Source organism: Choristoneura fumiferana, chromosome 8 (assembly GCF_025370935.1).
Source record: "Choristoneura fumiferana chromosome 8, NRCan_CFum_1, whole genome shotgun sequence".
Lineage (NCBI taxonomy): Eukaryota > Metazoa > Arthropoda > Insecta > Lepidoptera > Tortricidae > Choristoneura > Choristoneura fumiferana.
The window spans coordinates 14,851,099-14,871,123 of NC_133479.1; the positions used below are offsets into that span (position 1 = coordinate 14,851,099).

Consider the following 20,025-nt stretch of genomic DNA (forward strand, 5'->3'; position numbering starts at 1 on the left):
TATGTTGTGACACAATAGATCCAGTTTACTAAAGCTTCTATTAGCTCTATTCCAATAAAGAAGACGACATTTCGAAGACATTAAAATTCTCTGGATCGTATAATTACAGATGACACATTTTAACATTAAGGCACCCACGCACGCTCTATGTTGTGGCTTTAAACTCGTATAATTTGTGTTAAAGCCGTAATATATGAGACGTTAGGAGTCCCTCGCACTCGGCGTTCCATGCATTCGATCGTTAATAAAATTATCAAAATCTAAACAGGTTTTATGAGTATCGCTCGTGCGTTAGAAAGAGTCCATGTTTCTGTTGGACTTATGAATGGAAATGGTCTTTGGGAATCCCAAATATTTCAAGAGGCCGTAAATAATATCGCGGCGTGCTGTTTCCGTCTGTCAAATTTATTATTGGAAGTAGAATGGCGCGTCTACACATCGCTACTGGATATTAAAATCCGCACCTAGATAACAAGCGGCTGTTATTTCAATGATTTAATTATAATTTTATTATGTTAAGGCGCGGCTAATGGTTCTCCGGCGAAGCGTGTTTTCGTAAGCCCGTTACTTAGCCGAGCCGATACGAAATTTAATTACGTAATTAACTAAGCAAGATGAAACGAATTAACTGATCCTGCATAGGTAGATTTATGCAATTCGTCTAGCAATGTGCTGAGTTTTTTTCTACTATTGATCTCGGTTGAACACTGTTTGTGATTCAGCTTCGAACCGCATAGGTATAGTTGGCATAGTCTGTAATTATTCCGAGCACACGTGGATAAGCTTTATGACCGTGCATGTGTTGCCTTATAATACAGTACACCTTTTTGTTTTATGGGTTAACGACTTGTCTATTAATAGTTCCCGAAACAGCCGGTGCAGGTATGCGAGGAAGCTTATAAGATTATAATCAGTAATGCATAAATTATTGCTTTAGGTGCGGATAGATGAGTTATTGATTTGACTCGGTTAAAACAATTAGCGAGTGTGTGTAAGAAAAAATGGATACATCATAACCTCATCCGTTTTGAGGAGTAAAAAAAATACTTAATGTTCATATTTTACTTCATGTTTTACGGTGTTAGAAAATTGTGAAGAATACAATATCAGCACTTGAAATAAGTACCTACCCCTAAACTGATTAGTTACTAATTTCAAAAATATGTAACATTTAAAATATAACGCTTAAATATAAAAAGTTACTTGGTTTCAGTTTTATTTGCAACATACTCAAGATAAACATATAAAGCATTGAGTTCAGCGAGATCTATTTGTATAATCGTAAATATATAATTTATAGCTAACATAGAAAACGTTGGTGTCACCCAAGTGTCATCTATAGACAATGCCCCTGATCTGGACGTAAAACCGGTGGCAAGCATAACAAAGAATTTATAAGCTTAAATAGCCTTGATAAAGTCTACTCGCCTCACCGATAGACTGGTTCTAAATATCAGTATCTATGAACCTGTACACATCAACATTGACAAGATAAAAGCAAAGTTGAGGAAGAAAGCAAGAAAAATGTTCCAGTAGAAGTCAATTGCACAGCTGAATAAGTAGTTTCATCAATTCATCGAACTAAAGATCGGAGTTAAGAATAACTTAGAGAATCAAAAAATGAGACTGCCGCGGCGATAATGAGAGCTATGCCGGTTGTGTAAAACCGGTAGGAAGGTCCATCTCGAGTCATTACTTGCACATTCTGTTTATTAACGATGTGGTAATACAGATTTCAATCAAAACTGCTGTTGATTAATTTTCTACTTGATTACGGTAGCTGTCTCTTCTATTTTGTTTATTTTTCATAGTGTAATTTGAATGTTTCATCCGTTATTTTTTTCTTTAGACGATTCTACTTTTGTGAAATAAGTAAAACATTAGTCATAATTGAAATAGTTGGAAGTGATCCACAACAGATTCAAATAATTATGTCTATACTACAATAACAAACATGATTTTGATTTAGATTATCTATTACATGTTAGAAAATGACGGCATTAGAGCGAGTTCAGTTGGAATCCGGGCGTGTGGGACATGACATATTATAATGTTACACTAAATTTCAAGTCACGTCATTGTTATCTCCACAATGGTTATTTGTTGGAATTAATCGTCCGGTTTATTTCCACCCATCTAATTAATAAACATCCTATTACAAAGCCTTGAACTTTTGGTTACTAAGAAGTGGACAATAGAGCTCGTTATAAATATCTTTACTTAGTCAAATAGTCGAGCAACAATCAAGGCGGCGGACAGACGCGCGTATCTAAGTAATTAATCGTGCCTTATGATTGATTAAACACATTAAACCCGAGCACGATTCCCATTTAAATATTAAATCTATTAGGCAAGTGACATAATTCTAACTACAGTTTTAATCTGAATTATTGCATGAAGCGTTTGACATTTTTAGTTTTGGAAACAATATGGGTGGCTCATGCATAATGGATGGCAGTCAAAGTTAATGGAAAAGTTATTGGGAATTTATGTTAAGGCAATAAATAGCATAATTGCTCCTTACTGATAAATCCGGAGATATTATGTTAAATAAAAATAAGTCTTAAATCACAATTGCAAATTCCACAGTATAAATAACGTAAGGCACTAAATGAGCAAAGCTAAGAGACTAGTTTAATGAATGTCCACTCGACAATATTTGTTAAGGTAACAAGGTAAACGAGGATATTTATCGACATGAGGCTGTCGAGTGGGCAACCCTTTACGTGCTTACACCCATACACCACAGCGGTGCTCGACAAACAAGCGCTAGTGATGCGTAACGCAAACTCCGATGTCGATATTTACACGAACACGGCAAACACTGACACTCGATATTTGTCCAACTCGCGAGCAAATGGCGTGAGGCGCTCGGAAGTTGTTTGCTGTTGTAAGATTCACATGACCGCTACTGTAATTAACGGAATGAACTAACACACAACATAGAAAACTCAATATGGGAGCGTTTTAGTGTAAATATTTTACTAGAGCACGTCCAGTCAAATAGGTACATAAAATGTTGTATTACAAATTTATGATTTCAATATCGTTTATTTATGACGAGTATCTTTTCAATACGCTGTTTAATTAGGTAGATACACATCCAAATGTTGGTATTTTGTGCGTCGGCCATAACAAGTAAAACTTGACTGAGGTTATAAAATAAAATAAAAGGAGATGAAAAAGGTACGTAAAGCCATAACTTCATTTTGAATTCTGTTCAGTGTGTTCCCGTATCACTGTGAATGCGCTCAGCAGGGGGCGCCATCGTTCTCACCTCGAGACGCGAGTGGTAGCCGGTCTTTAATAAGTATCGATAAAATATGTCGATAAAATATGAATATGTATAAATATTTTAGATACTACCTAATTTCGATTAACTATACGCGACTAGAATTTTTGATCCACTAACGCTGTTCGTGTTAGAATTAGAAACGAATATCCAACTGGTAATCGATTGATATTCATCGATAATCGTTCGTTCGTTTGATAAACTGAAATTCCGTACGTCGATGTGAACACATTCTTTCTTTTCTCTTTTTAAATGTGTTTGAATTTAGAATATTCGAATCTTAATTTAAAAGTCAGAATCCGTTTCTGAATCTTGTAATTTTCATTGTTGTATGTTAAGTTAGGTGACAGGTGTAGGAAGAAGAATGTATAAACTTAAGGCACTGTGGAATTCAAATTTATATTAACTTTACAGATATTAATATCGAAGTTTTTAATTAATATTGTCATAAATCTGCCCTCGTCCCATTATGAAGGTAAGTTATCATTGATACGAGCTATTCATGTGTTAATCGCCATAAATCTGCGTTCAATGTAATCTCAAGCAGTTAAAAAATAAAATAAAAATTTGGGAGCCCAGAACAGGTTTCAAGATTTCAATTTGTAACTCGAATTGTTCGTTATTCGATTAATAGTCGGCTAAGTGTCGCCGGGACAGCACTAATTAATCTCTTGACCGTGTTTCACATTAATTAAGAAACTAACACCGTGACTGCTTCGCGATATTGATTCCACTATTAATTAAGATAAGGTCCATTTCGTTTAAATTTCAAATTGAAATCTGAATGTAAGCGGGCCTGTCTACATAGTGCGTTATCGTTGAGACTAAGTGGGACAGTGTGAGGTCTGCTTAATTCATTTGAGTATAAAATTTACTTTTTTTTGGTCGTGAGAGACTGGAAATGTCATCTCACAACAATGACTGTGGAAACGACCGTAATTAATATAAAGAGTAGTTTACACGATATAATCTGCGGCTGAGCTGTGCCTTCCGTGAGACACGAAATTATATTTTTTTCAACACCAATTAAATAGTGACGCCTAAATGTGACCGAAACAACATAACTGCCAAGCGGACATTAGTAAATACTGTAAATTGCCGGTCGCATTAGCTGGTTGTGGATACGCCTGGCGCTTTCGTACTGAGTCACTTCTGAAAGAATCTCAAGTCAAACAAATGAAACACGGCGTTGTAGCTGTAGCATAATGATTACAATCATGAAGAATTTGTGAGCAAAGAAAGAACCAATAAGTTAGAGTGGATTATGCATTTGCGTACTGTGCATTTATTTGCATACTTAGCCCTTTAACAACGGTTACTGCTTATTTGACCTAAGTCCGAGTTTATGACGCATATTTTAGGGATTCCTTTAATTACTATATTTTAAAAATCTAAAATGGCGGACTTACATTTAAATATTAGCAACTAAATAGTTGTGAGTCCACCATTTTCAAATACTCTCCAGTTACCTTAGTTGCTTTCCATTTTGCATCCATTCCTAGTGTCTTGCTTGGGGAATGTTTTTCACTAATTTATGACACAATGTTAAGACAAACAATTGTAACAATGGATCATGGAATGTAGGTACTATAATATTAGTGCGTATTTTTAACTTTTATGTTGCACTTAATACTTTCTCTATTTATCAAGTATACCTACCAAGTTACATAGAAACGTTAGGTACTATAGGTACGTTAAGTTAGAAGTGTTACTACGTAGAAACAATCTCAACGCTATCAATCATTGGACTTTAAAAAAATCTAACATCAATAAGCAGCAGCTACCTATTATTGCCTCAAAAACAGACGTTTTTTAAAACCACTCGAAGCTGCCGAGAATTCACGCCGTCAAACAATTAAACGCCAGCGAAATGAATGATGAAAATATTTTAGTTTTTAAACCTTAATGCTCGGATAATCGTTGCTTAGTGACGAAGAGACATATCCATGTTTTTACGACCGTAATCAAATCGTGATTGTCGCATTCCCAAAAACTTAATTGTGTTGGCCAGTGTTGATGATATAAACATAATTATATATGTAACCACATCCGAAAATGTTATTAAAACACACTTAACTCGGTTTGGCTAGCGGAGCAAATTGAGGAAATATCTGGTGTACTTAAAAAGGGTCAGTTTGGAAGTTTGGAAGTTTCGGGTCGCATGGATCTAGCGTTGGAGTTGTCCTTGGATGTCACAACTAGGACTGAGGGCCTACTCCGTACCGTCCCTCTCACTCTCGTATTAAATAGTAGTGTCAGAGGGATGGAATGACACGAACTTCGATTTTCGAATTTCGGAGTAGGCCCGCAGAATTCGTTGAGTTTGGGAAAAAGTGATTTTCTTCCACGCTCTGTGGCCGTATTGCCCGCGGGGCGCTCGTGATCGCATTCACCATCTCTTTCTGCCCTCATCGCATACCGAGTGGCAGAAATAAGTGGTGAAAACTATATAATACAGCCTATTTCATGGAAAAATATGAGATTTGTAATTTGCTCAGATCCTGGAGTCATACTTAGTCAAAATACACCTCAAGACTACATATTATAACAAAGTTACGTCGTTCTGTCTTGTCTATTGTCTAACTTACGACTCCACTATTACATCAACTCGATGGTACAGTCACCAGCATTAATATCTGCCACAGCGGAGCGTGCAAAAATATCTGACACGTCCTTCCGACCCTAGAAATAGAGTCGTATCAGATATTTATGCACGCTTGTTGTGTCAGATATTGGTGCTGGTGACTGTACCTACCATACATTTTTGTATTATTATCAGGACTAGGTACACACAATTGCCAACTTTCGTATCAATAAGTAGCAAGTGAAGAGTTAATTGAAAGATTTCCTAACATACATAGAAACCAAGTTGAATGAAGTTTATATATACGAGTATTTAAGAGTGCTAAAAAGGTTGTAGTTCATCGTGATTGTAGGTACTGTGCATTCGTACATACATACCGATCCTGTGAGAATATCATAATAAAAAGTAGCTTATTCTCGATATCAAGCTATCGCCATACCGAATATTTTAGCGTGAAAGGGCAACATACAAACAAACAAATCACAAGCTTTCCCATTTAAATATTACTAGATTTTTCCCGCGGCTTCGTCCGCCTGGAATTCGGTTATCGCGCGCTGTTCCCTCGGGAACTGTGCATTTTTCCGGGATAAAAGTAGCCTATGTTATGCTATGTGTCTTGCGCATAAACTATCTCTGTGCCAAAAATCACGACGATCCGATACTCCGTTTTGACGTTAAAGACGGACAAACATACATACACACACACTTTCACATTTATAATATTAGTGTGGATTAATATTAGAATTTGTTTACACGTTGCTAACAACAAATATACACGTTGCTAGTAACATATTAATAAATATGTAATGTTGAAGTTGGATAGGTTTACGGCATCTTCAAGACCACCTACCTGACCAGCCAATTAACAGGCACCCAACTGGGAGACCCAAAAGAGGCTGCTCAAAAACCACATGGCGGCATAACGACGCATATTAGGTGAAAATTAAAATCTGCTAACAATTACGATTCAGTGTCTAACTCTTTACAGGACTAACGTAGGGAAAGACGGGCGCATGGACAGGCTGTCTGTCTACTACAAAGGTTGAGTTGAGTGACAGTCTCGGTCTACGAGTATGTGCTCTTGAGCAAATCAAACCCTCATTTCACGATGATAAAAAATTACAATCATTTGCCGAATTCTTTGATAGACATCGATGGAGTCTTAACGTCTGATAATTAACTGAAATCATTCCTAATCGATAAATGTTTCGGTATTAGATGAATATTTCAATGATAAATTAAATAGGTATTTATGTGTGTGAGTGCATACGAAGAAAGAATATGCGTGCTTGAGATCGTTTCAGAAAAAAATCTAAGCTTGCACTGCTTAATTTTTTTTTGGACGATACGTACCTACCTAAAAATGCTCCTTGATATTTGCTGCGTCCGTACTATGTGCTATATGTGACGGAATCCGTCTCTGTTTGTTTATATAATATAATAAACCGAAACGGTATCACATACAAAATTGATCAATAAACGTAAAATGGGATAATCAAAGAGTATAAGTAGGTACCTGGGATAATGTTCCAGCTTATCTGTAACGAGACATAAGTATAATAAAAGATTTTGACTTTGACAGTCCGAAAAATTTGCTACCACGTTATCACTAGTAGAATTGCAATGTTTGTAGATAATTTACATCGTGAAATGGGTTTCCCAGCTGTAATTCCCGTATCAATTTCTTTCACTTCACGTGAATTTGATTGTGTTGAATCGTCCACGCTTCACACTCTTAGACTAATTTTAAATCTAATGGGTTTTAAAATGTTTATACCATTAAAAGCCACACCTGTTCCTGACAAGGAGCGTTAAGGCGGTATGTTGCAAAGTAATTATTATGCATATCTCCAGTCGTTGCCTGGGGGAACTATTGTTTTAAGGGCATTTTTATTGCTTTTGCAGACTTTGAACAATGGGAGAGTCGGAGGGTAATTTGGGATGTCGGCTGGGCTCCGGCCAGGGGACATGCGGCGAATTATCTCTTTTCGGTTTCACCACAAAGACGTTTTAATAGAGGTTTTGTTTCACGTAATTATGCCTTAAAATGTAATCGGTAGGCTTAAGTTTCAAGCCGGATAGAATGTGTTGCCTTAGGACAGGACATTTTGAGACATAAATAAGACATGTTCAATAATAGTACGTATAAAATTTCAAGGAGGACGAACCTTACTTTAAGTGGGTTATCTTTATTATTATGAATGCTTATTCTGTTTAATTAGTTATTCTACCACTCCCTCTTTTACGGCCATAGATATTGAAAGCAAACACATTAAATTTTACACATGCCGATACGCAGTAACGAGGGCCTATATGAAAAAGTAATTAAACCATAAACTAAGATAAAGATAACCGATCAAATAAAAACGCCGCGCTAATCCACTGATTTACAATTAGTCGTAATTACATCGTGTTTAATTGCCAGCAATTTTAATTATCAATAAAATTGGAAAGCACTGAAACTATTTATGAAGCCGAACACGTGATTCATGTGTGCTACATATTTTGTTTTTAAAATAATAAATCAATAAAATGTGTGTTGTACTGTGCATGATTTGCATTTCCCGAATTAAAAGCTATCTATATGTTACTGACTGGGTTAAGATAAGCTATAGAAAAAAAAAACATGAAGCTAGATCTCTGTCTTGTCTATAGAAACAAAAATATAAGGCTATTTGTGGTTGGGGAAACAGGTTTGAGTGGCGACCACGAACCAGAAGACCTAGCGATGCCGGTGACGTGTTTTAGTCCATTATGAAGCTCTTAGAGGAAGACCTTTGTTTAACAGAAAGAAGGACGTCTACAGGCTGCTGGAAGACGATGATCAAGTCTATAGAGCTTTATGGTACGACTGAATAGGAAACGAGCCCATTGTCAATCACAGCCAACTAGATAACTCCCAAAATGAATTTTCGGTGAAACAACTACTCGATCAAGTGAACATTCGGTCAAAAATTCAAAATACTCTGCGCGATTCATTAGTGAACGCAACATCATGGCTATTTTTGAACAACAGGCTCGTAATAACGAGCTCTGCAAACGTCCACGGTGCAGAAACAAAACTTAATTAAAGTGACACTTCGCATGCATAATGAAATGATTCACGCACAATCGAGGGAAACAAAATGGCGGCGGAGTTTGTATTTGCAATGTTAAACGCACTTTTTTATTACTAAACCTTTTTTTAGTTCTTAGATTAACTTTAATTACCTGTAACTAGCGTAAGTAAAATAGAATTAGGATAAAAAATATTTTAAGTTTTATTTAACAAAAACTAGAAAACAATAATTTCAATAAGAATTTGTGCCTAGTGTTATTACAAATTCAAGATGAGACAGAGAAAGACTTACTTGCATGTGACGTCACACGCAAGTGGCGCCATAGTTGCTGCATAGAGAAAAGCTTTTTAGAAAGAGACAGATATATAGATTTTTGAAGTTTAGATTAAGGGCCAGTACAGTACAGTTTTCATTGCAGTTCCATTGCAGTCGGCACAACTGCACACAGGCTGCGATTGAATGTATGGGCAATGGACAGTTGCAGTTACATTGCAGTTGGAATGCAGTACGTCTGTACTGGCCCTATCTCGAAAGTTATTACAGAAAATAATGTTATTGAAATACAAATGAATAAGTATTTCAAAAATTCAATAACAAATTCACACTCTACCTAAATATTATTGAACTTTATCTATATGTTAGTTGGTTAGTATCACCATTATCATTTTCGACCGCGCTGATTCGCTTGGTGTTCTTCATTCAAAAAACGTGCAACTCAATTATCGCCCAATTTAGTTTAGATTAACTCGAAAGTTACCACAGAAAGAGTTACTGCAATTACAAGGAATACGTAAGTATTTCAGAAATTTAATAAACATTACATTACCTAAATAATTATCATTGAACTTTATCTGTATGTTAGTTGAGTAGTATCACAATTAACATTTTCGACTGTGCTGATTCGCTTGGTCTTCTATATTCAAAAAACTAAAGTTGGCACGAATAAAAGTTACTGATATAAAAAGGAATAAGTATTTCAAAATTCAATCGACATTTCACACTCCAACTAATATTTTTGAAGAAGCTACACTTACTTACCCAAAAAAAAATCGCCGTTAATTCAACTCGTGCTCCTAACATGCCTATTGCCTTTCCCTATTTCCTACATTGTCTTGTTAACCATAGCAATGACCGTTTATCGATTAAGTGTCGTATCGATTATTTAATAGCAAACATTGGTGATAACGTTTTGGGCATTCACTATCGTTAATTATTGCCAGATAACCAGTTTATTACTGTACTGGAGTGGCTCGACAATGTACTTAGGTATATACAATATGGGCAGGATTACAAGATATGACTCTTATCATATAATTCATGTACTTAATTTGTATCTAGATAAGTTTGCTGTCTAGTCCTAGGGATGACGAATTAAGGTTGTTTTTTTTTCGTCATGCAATGGCCTTGTTTGTAGAGCATCCGGGAGGTCGCAATCGCAACAATTATTATAGGGGGATGCCGTAGGTTCTAGTATTGGTTATTCTGTTTGCTACTATTTAATTTTTTTGATTAACTATTTAAAGCTCTAAACTGTAGAATTCAAATAAACTATAGAAATTTTGCATGCCAATGAATGCGCCTTATAAATTAATCCTGCTAATTTTCCAAAATCGGATCTCAATAAAACACTCAAAATCTAATTAAGAAATATCTATAAAGTCCAATACGTGCAAATATTTCATGCTAAAAACCCTTATTCGGATGACAGCACAATCGATTTTCGATCCTGTAAAAAGGTAATTCGTAAGAGGCGTCAAAAACCGCGCGCTATGTCAACGCGAAACGCTGCGAGGCATCCGTCCCGATTCTGCGAGCGTTTTTTACGATAACCGAATATCTCTTTGTTTATTAGCTGTGTCAAGATTCTATTTACAAATTGTACTTTTCTATGTGGCCTGTATTAACAGTCGTTTATTATAATAGTTTTACCTCTACCATAGATTATGTTATTGTACCTATAATATTAATAATAAAATTCTGATTCGCATAACGTATTGTTTGAACGACAAATTGTGCTATACCTAATACCTTTTCCCAGCGGGCTTGCAATATTGTCACTATTTATAGAAATTCTATTTTTTAAGGATTGTAAACAAAACCAGACCTTGCCGCACACGAGGCATTAGTCGTCTAAGTACATATAAATTTACTTAGATACGAATAACTCTTCTATATCCCATCAGCACTTGCAATTTCAACCTTTTGCAACGGGGAAAATTCGATATCGCGTACTTCTCTGCTACTTTAAACGAAACAGAGACCTATTTACTTACTATGAATGACTATGTCAATTTCTACATTATTCACCGGCATTATTGTACCAATGAAGACAACGCGATAAGGCTAAGGCTACGTAAAAATCAGAATTTATATGATGACAAAAGGACCTCTTTAACGAAGCAACAATTTGTCACTCGTAACTATGAATTCTAAAACGGTCATTCATACAAAAAATTGGGTAACAATTTTACAGTTTTAGTACATAACAATGGTAAGAAGTTTTACTTTTAGTTTTATGCAACAGACCCCGGAGGTTCGACGGCTGGCCTTGGCGGAACCAGTTTCGCCGAAACTCGGCAATTATTGAATAAAACAAAAGCATCGCGCCATTTTACTTTTCACTGGAGAAATGTGATGCAAATTTTTAAGGTTTTTTTTTGGCATAACGATTAGTTCGATTTTGCAAAAATATTAAGGTATGGTAAGTTGTCTATGGTCGGCAGTTCTATTATTAATTTAAATCGTATAGTAACGTTTTAGAAGGAGAGTTAGGTATATTATGAATCAAAATCACAATTCATATCAAGTGACACATGTGCTTGCTTATGTTGCCCAACTTGGGTTTGTTAGTCATAAGGTGATTAATGTAATGTAAAGTTGCCTTTTTATTATTTCATTTCAAATTTCCAATTTCCAAATGTTATTATTGTTCAGAAACTAGGTTTACCTGCGTGAATAAATCATAAGTACGTCATATCGAAATTGCACATAAAATTATTATAAAATGGCGAACGATTCGCCATTAAAATACCTATGTCTGAACTAGAGTCATTTGGACTTCGCTTGACCAGTCCTCAAGTGTTGAATTAAAGTATGTCAATAAAAAAAATACAAAAGATTATCCTGATTCGGTTTCGGTCCAAAAACTAAAAGGTGTCTGTCAGTAACTAGATGCTACGCTATGTAATAAATGGTATCCGTTAGATCGTCAATAGAAGCTAAACACAAACTCAACTGACCCATTCTCCACGCACGTGCACTCCAAATGGGCCCTATTATAGACGGCAAAAGAAACTCCAGCACGAGCCTCTGAAAAATGTACCACGAAATTTGATATGGCACATAATCTATTATTAAGAACACCGTTCTCCCGAAGGTATTGTTTGTCCTAGAAGCGCGAGTTAGAAGAAATATTTCAAATGCAAATCGTGCTAACGCCATGAATGTAATAGTTTGTCGTGGCCCGCGCACGCGCGCACACCGGAAACAAATTATCATACCATATAAGCACGTACGGAATCGACGAAAAACTTATCTATTGATGTCGTTCGCTCCTCATAAATTGGTCTAACAAGAAAATTTTAAGTAGAGCGCACGTTCAAACTACTAATCAATCACTAATAAATAATTTAAAAGGAAATTTCAGTTCAAATTGCATTTGAAAAGTTACTGGCCAGCAATGTATTATTAACATTTTTTCGTTGAAAAAGTTAATCAATTAGCATTTTAATTTTTGTAACCAGCCAGGTGTAACCGTTACGAAATACTATTTTTCTCTATTAAATTTCTATCATTATAGAAAATTGTAAACAAAATCATGATTGCGTTTCCCACTTCGTAACATTGCGTCGCCATGCAATCGCCACTATTTTGGACTAGTTTGAAATTCGAATTCGGATCGATTTCGACGACGCCATGTTTTGTTGATATTCAGCATTCGGTGGACCGTCGCTGCCGGAAATTTATAGAACACCTCGAGATTGAATTTGAAAAAGTTAACGGACGTGGAACAATTTGTTAAGTAAACGGTTGATGCGATGAATGAGAGATTCGTGTCAATTTTTAACGGTTTTTACTCGCACAACGTCTGTTTAGCCAGTTTTGTGTCGTCTATGGATGAATTGAAAGCAAAAAAGGTATACCTAAATAATAATTTTAAATGCGAAAGCGACTTTATCTGTTTGAAAAAATAATACTTACAGTTATTTTAATTTTGACTATAAAAAAAATTGGCACACAGGTGCACAGTAGGTAACACTAAAATGGACATGTATTTTTTATTGAGGACACGCTAATTTTTCTTTTCAAAAATCAGTTTTGAGTGAAAAACCAAATCCTTTACAAAAAAAAACAGATTAATTCGTCACCGCACTTAAGCTTAGAAATAGAATAGAAAGGTTGCTGTTTATAGATACAGTACAATATTTAGCATTTTGAGTCTACTGTTGATTGGACTTACTTAAAGTAATTTATATTTCTTCTCAGTATTGTCATTGAAATACTTTCTAAGAATGTAACTAGGTACAGTCAAGTGTAAAAATATGTACTTATTCAAAGTTTCAAAAATATGTACCACAGACTCTTATTTCAACGCAATAAGGCCGTAGTAACATATTTTTGAGTGGTTCGAATAGATACTTATTTTTGCACTTGACTATACTCTAGAAGTCTAGATCTTAGGACATTTGAGTAATATTGTTGGCACTTTCGGAATACTCGTTTTCAAGTTGAATTGTCTGGTAATCATGATTCTACGCCTGTTTCAAAAAAAGAACAATAAAGAATCCAATCATTTAGAGTCCTGTCAACAATTTTTTTTTTACTCGATTGCGGTTCATATTCCAACCAAAACTGCCGCAAGTCAAACATACCATTCTGAAGTTTAGGAAAACCGGCTCGATTGTTGTCACTTTTTTATTAAAGCATAATAATAGTTTTTCTCGTGTTACATAGTTTCACGTGGGTATGTTATTCTGGTGCGGTGAGCGTGAATATTTAGCGGCATTGTGATTCTGCGCCCGCGCCGTAATGCGATGTATCTAGGCGAGAAGCCAACACCCGGCAGGTCGGTGACTTTATACCGAGATTATGCCAATTTCTGATAAAGTTGACATCTGGATATGTTAGGCTTATTGTCTGATGCGCGCTTTACATACTAAAAGAGGTGTTAAAACTAATTTGGAAGTTAATTAGCTTTACTGGAGTGGGGTGTTCGCTGTTCGGCTCCGTTGTTGATGGATGCATTCGGGCATGTTCGCACTCTCGCGCACTGATGGCTTCCATGCTATATTGGGGAAGAAAGCTGCCTCGATGCTGCGCCGTGTCCGAGGCAGTACCAATAGCATCTTACGTGTTCTTGCTGACCGAGTCGACTGTCCCATATTATGGCATGCGATTCGGCTGCATACTGCTATGTAATAATATAAAATATAATGTAATTTAATTTTAATTTTAATAATGTAATTTAATTTTGATATGAATTCTATGTTATTTATTTTATTTCATTTGCTTTTATTATTATTATTTAGAAGCCTGTAGAGGTGTCCCACTGCTGGGCAAAGGCCTCCCCCCATGTCCTCCACTCTACTCGTTCTTGGGTGATCTCTGACCAGCTGCGAAGAAAGGCGTCCAGATCATCCCGCCATCGAATATTTAGATCGGAGTGGAAGAGGTTGAAGGAGGCCTAGCCTACACCAAGAATTTGGTAGAAGAAGCTTGAGAAGAAGAAGAGAGGAGAATAGTAATAATAACATTTGTAATCTTATGATATGATATGGATTCTTGTGATCTGAAATAAATGATTCTATTATTATTTATTTATTATTAAATGTTTTTCAGGAATTTTGTATATTGCGTTAAAGGTTGAAAGGATGAAAAATAGTCACAGATGTTTTCAAACTAACCCAATCATCTGCTGAAATAGACCGAATCCATTGTGAAATACTAAACAAGGCGAGATGGACATATGTACCAACGGTGCTTATTCTAATAACGTAGATATAATCTCATCCCTCAGGTTGGCTGATTGGCCCAACAAGTAGAACTGGCAAACATAATATTGAAATTTAATTGAAAGTTTCTATACTTATTTACTTCAATATTATTATACTAGTATTATTATATAAATTTTTAAGTAGGAGAATTATTAAAATGATCAAGATTGCATGTTAGGTTGTAATTTAATTTGTGAAGCTCAAAATTAATAAAACGTAGTTAAGTGTACTTATAGAAGTCTTCAGAATGCAGGCTTTAAGAGCAGGCAATAATCATGATTAATAACTTTAGTATTTAGTAAAAGTTCCCTAAATGTTTATTTTGAAAACTCTATTACCTCTACATTCAAACGAGACACACTGAATATAGCATTAAATACATCATACCTAACAAGCTAAATGAAGGTGGATATTTGAACAAAGTGAATTTTCCACGGCCCACACTATCGCCCCAATTTTAAATTTAAATTAAACAAATACACTATCTAGAGCTTATCGCCTATCTGTTGTCCATCTCAACAAGCCGTCACGATGGCTCTTATCTGTAGTGGCTGACGAGATTCCCAGGCCTCTCGGTTAGTTCCACTACCGCCCGATAGATGCCGCTAGTAGTGGCGCTGTTCGCAATCCGCAGCAAACTTTGTGAAGCCAGATTACGATGTTCTACATGGAATGTTGTGCGTAAAACGTTATATGCGTAAAAATATTTTTGCTTGAGCAATTTAAACTAAATTTTAGAGTTTTTTTACCAAGCAGTACTTTTAATGACTTTGTTCTTATCTTTTCGTGGTCGATGCAAATACCTATAATCAATCAGATTTACTTCAGAGACACAACTGTAAGAATTTTTCCTCATTTAGTTCTTCGTTATTAAAGATGATGTTTCATAGTAGATTACGTATCCTTAATGACTTAACATCTTGTGTACTTATGTAACTAAGTAGATCGAAAAAAAAACTCTTGTAATGTGGGCAAAATTTATACAATATTCCACCACTTGAGAACCAAGATACCTACCAACACAATTATATTTTCAGTAAGTGAACAAAATATAATTAGAAAAAACGTTCATTATTAAAATCATGTGCGTGATCGCAATTTAAGTTTAAAACTAGAATAATTTTATTCACTTATGACAAAATCATGTCAAAGGTTTAGCATTATGAATCCGGTACCACCTTAACCATGTTTTGACAGCCGGGAGGTCTGCGAATTCTAAACAGCGGTTATGCAAACCGATTTCCATATAACAGTGGCATTGTCTCCTACGCAGCCTGATCAATTAACTAGCCGTAATAAATTAAATACTTTTCCTTCAAGATAACGATCGAGGGTATTTGATTAATGAATCAATCTGTGAATATCGATCTTGATCGGGGCGCGGGAAAATGATTTCAATATGGCCGCCCCGTTGCGAGGGAATGCGACGCGTTTGTTTTAACGGCTTTTTGAGGAGACTAAAACTTGGAGTCTTGGTTTTTTGAGCTATTTTTTTTATACCTACTTGTGCCTTGTTTCTTCATACATAGTGTAGATGGATAAGTTACCCACAGGAGGTAAGCAAAACAAAAAGTAAAGAAATAAAATAATATATTAAAGGTAACGTCATTCCACACTGTCAAGTAGGGACCAAGATTTTTTAAATTTATTTTAACTTAATTCAAATATAGACTAAAAGTAAATGTATGTAAATAACGATAATTAACGTTTATTAAACAGGTAGGTACCTATCTACCTGACCTGAGTAAGCAGTCTACTTATTTCATGCGACTCAATGTTAACAAAGGATTAAGGTGAAAAATAACAATACCTGCACGATTATATTTTTTGTTAAATTTTTATATTTACATTTAAAGGAATGTTTACAAAAAGAACATAACTAAGTAGGTACTAGATATGATTTTACAGGAAAGGAAAACACTAAATGTCTTCTTACATACTACTTAGGTGATTTTAGTAAGTGGCTAATAATAGTTCAGATATATTATACCTATGCCGTTACACATTTCAAAGATCAGTATTTGTTGAAAAAAAATAGTAAAATAGGTTGGTCATTTATGTAGTTTTGTAAAATTTTGTTAGTTATGTTCTCTTTGTACGAAAATAAAACAAAGTTGCCTAGGAATTGTCTTCTTATTCTAAGAAATACAGGCTTATTTTACTTCATTATGTGGACTTTTCTAATCCTCACATCCGCTTCTATTGTCATCGCTACCTAAGTATAAAAATAATGTAGTTATGTAGTTTTTGTAAAATAGGTATATATTAAGGTAATAATTTTGGAGAAATGGGGTCATTTTTGGACAATATCATATGCACTACTTGCAGCTCCTTCTTAGGCGAACACTATGATACCAATAACTCAAATCCGCCAAAAACATCCCTTCATTTTCTTTCATACAAATCTTGTCTTGACAATTGCAAACAACAAAAATAGAATCAAGGTAAATAGGTGCAGTAGTTCTAAAGTAATGCGCTTACATAGGCACCTACCTAAATTCCATTTTATTTATAATGATGACATTAAAACATACAAGCAAAGTAACCAAGCAGGATACTTGTGTAAGTAATTTAATAGCAAGACAGTGGTTATTCACACGAACAAGTGTTCAGGTCAATAAATAGGCATCTACTACACATATTAACATTTCTTACAGATCAAAATATTGTGTGAACAAGTGGGGTACATAATCGAAGTTTACACTTATTTTCTCTAATCGCAAAGATGGCGCCTTTTCTGCCTACTTCCTACTTTTTTCATAAGTACCTACCTATATAGTCCATATAAGGCGCATTTACCCTAACCTAACTTATCAAAACAAAACATCGACGATCGAACATCCGTTGTCATTATGGTTTAATTTAACTAGGTAGCACTACTATACCTATTTAAAGTGGTATGACAGTCTATTTTTTTAAAATATATTAAAACAAAACAAACAAACAAGATAAGTATTGATTGATGATTTGGATCGCGACGCGAGACAAACACTAACATCAGAATCTTATTTAGGTAGGTTAGGTAGGTATTATCTCTTTCTCTCTCTCTCTCTTAACTCTACCACTATATAAAAGTAGCAATAAATACCTACCTACCTATATGGTAATTTCTCCTTTGTTATAGAAATCCGTGCTACATTTTTACATTTCCTGCACAATTAGGAATTCGCAATACATTTTCAGAAGTTTTAAGTTATCGCTCCTAATCAGTGTGATTCAGTGCTCAGTTATCGCGTAGGTATTTATAAATGCAAGAACTAGTAAAACTCTTCTTACAACCTTGTTTCAATAATACATTTTTTTCCGTCACAGCTAATTTAGTGGGAATATTCCATTTAAATCTGGAAATATTTTGTGGATTTTTCAAGTACTTAATTACGATATTTATCAGGAACAATTAGAATCATATTTTTGCTAGTTAGCGATCGGAAATTGCGCTCGTCAAATGGGAGTATTGCTGTGATAGGTAACTACCTATTTACTAAAACAATATTATGTTTTGGTTCCTTTAGTTTCCGAAAGGACAACAAATTTTTATTTTTGATTTCAAAAGAGGTCTAGCAATTAACCTAAATTATTAATTAGATAGGTACCTACTTACTAAGCTTTATTACCTACAGTTACTTATGTTTATCTATACTTACCTATCGCTTGTTGTTTTTGTGCCTCTAGGTTGACTCACACAAGAAATTATTTCTTATTAGATTTTGCGCGCAAAGAAAATATTTAATCTGCTCTATGCGAGCGAAATGAACTGAATGCAAATATTAATCAAGAATCTCATTAAGGCTTGTTATCACCGTAGAGTCATAAAATCATTTAATTAAAGTGTTCAACGGAAAATTCTACTATCTTGTGCGATACCTATAAAATGAACATAATGAGCTTTAAAATTTCAAATTGGGAACGCGATCTTTTGTTTTTAATTTTTTGTCAGTTCCAAAAGTTAGCACCCGCGACCGTTGCTTTCAAATCGCCCCGACTTCCGTGCTTTTGGCCAATTACAAAAATAATCCCAGGATGAATCACGGCAGCCACTGATTTTCCAACGAGATTCTCACAAGAATAAAAAAGTAATTACAACCTTTTAGCATCGCCCGCAGAACGCTGCTAAACTCGTTGCTGCATCGCACGCACAGTCACTTAAAAAATCACTTGTCCAATATCCAAAGGAGAGCACTGCGACACAGCGACACTGCGACAGTGGCCAGTCAAAACACAAGGAACTTGCGACACCGTGTAGCACTTTGATAACTGTTAATGAAACAAAAGTTGTTAGTGTGGATGTTCGGTCGCTCGCCGTCGGCAGTTCGCGCGACGCTTCACTGGCAACGGTCGCCGGCACACTACGCGGTCGGTCGGCGCCCCCCCGCCTGGAGCGGGACCCCGCGCCCCGCGGAGGGCGGGGCCGCGAGCGAGTCGAGGCGAGGCGAGGGCTTAATTACGCTCGGCGGGCAAAGCGGGACGGCGATAGCGAGTGGGCGCGAGCTATTAGCGCGCGGAGAGCGGGACGACTCGTCTTAAGTATTTTGTATAAGTAATGAGGGGTGCGGGGCCGGAGTCGCATCTCCCGCCAATCTTTAATGTTGATTGCCGCCTCTGAGGCCCTCATTAACGCCTGGCCACGCCTCGATTTAATTACGCGACGTTTAATTGTCAACGATCGTGGTCAATTGTTTTTTGCCCCCTTTGAATTTCGAACGCGTTTTGTCGAGGTGTTTTATGGAGACGATTGTCTTTGGCCGTTTTAATTGGCCGTTAATTCAAAGGTAGATGAATGATCATGTCGGTTAAGTAGGTAAATGGTTTCTTTAAAACGGAGAGCCTGTTAAAGACGTCTACTCATTGTATTGATTATGAGCGTTTATCAGCTCTATGTAGGTACTAAACCTACCTAAACATTGAGTTTAGATTCTTTATTAAAACGTTTCTCTAGTCAGCAATAAATAATTTACTTACATTGTTTTACTTTGCAGGTAGGTAGGTACCTACCTACTGGGTATAAATAAGTACCTAGATACTAATGGATAGTAGGTATGTAAAGTACCTCTACTTAAGTATATTATCTACCTTGAGGGGAATTTACAAACATGATAA

General features: G+C 35.7%; 1 protein-coding gene across 1 annotated transcript in view; it reads right to left on the reverse strand.

Annotated features, from left to right (window-relative positions):
* The window catches only part of zfh2 (Zn finger homeodomain 2), a 173,628-nt gene extending 154,361 nt beyond the window's left edge, over positions 1–19,267 (reverse strand). The window contains 1 exon segment of the mRNA XM_074091401.1: positions 19,013–19,267. The gene's annotated coding sequence lies outside the window, so the exon portion shown is untranslated.
* Positions 19,268–20,025: the final 758 nt, after the last annotated feature.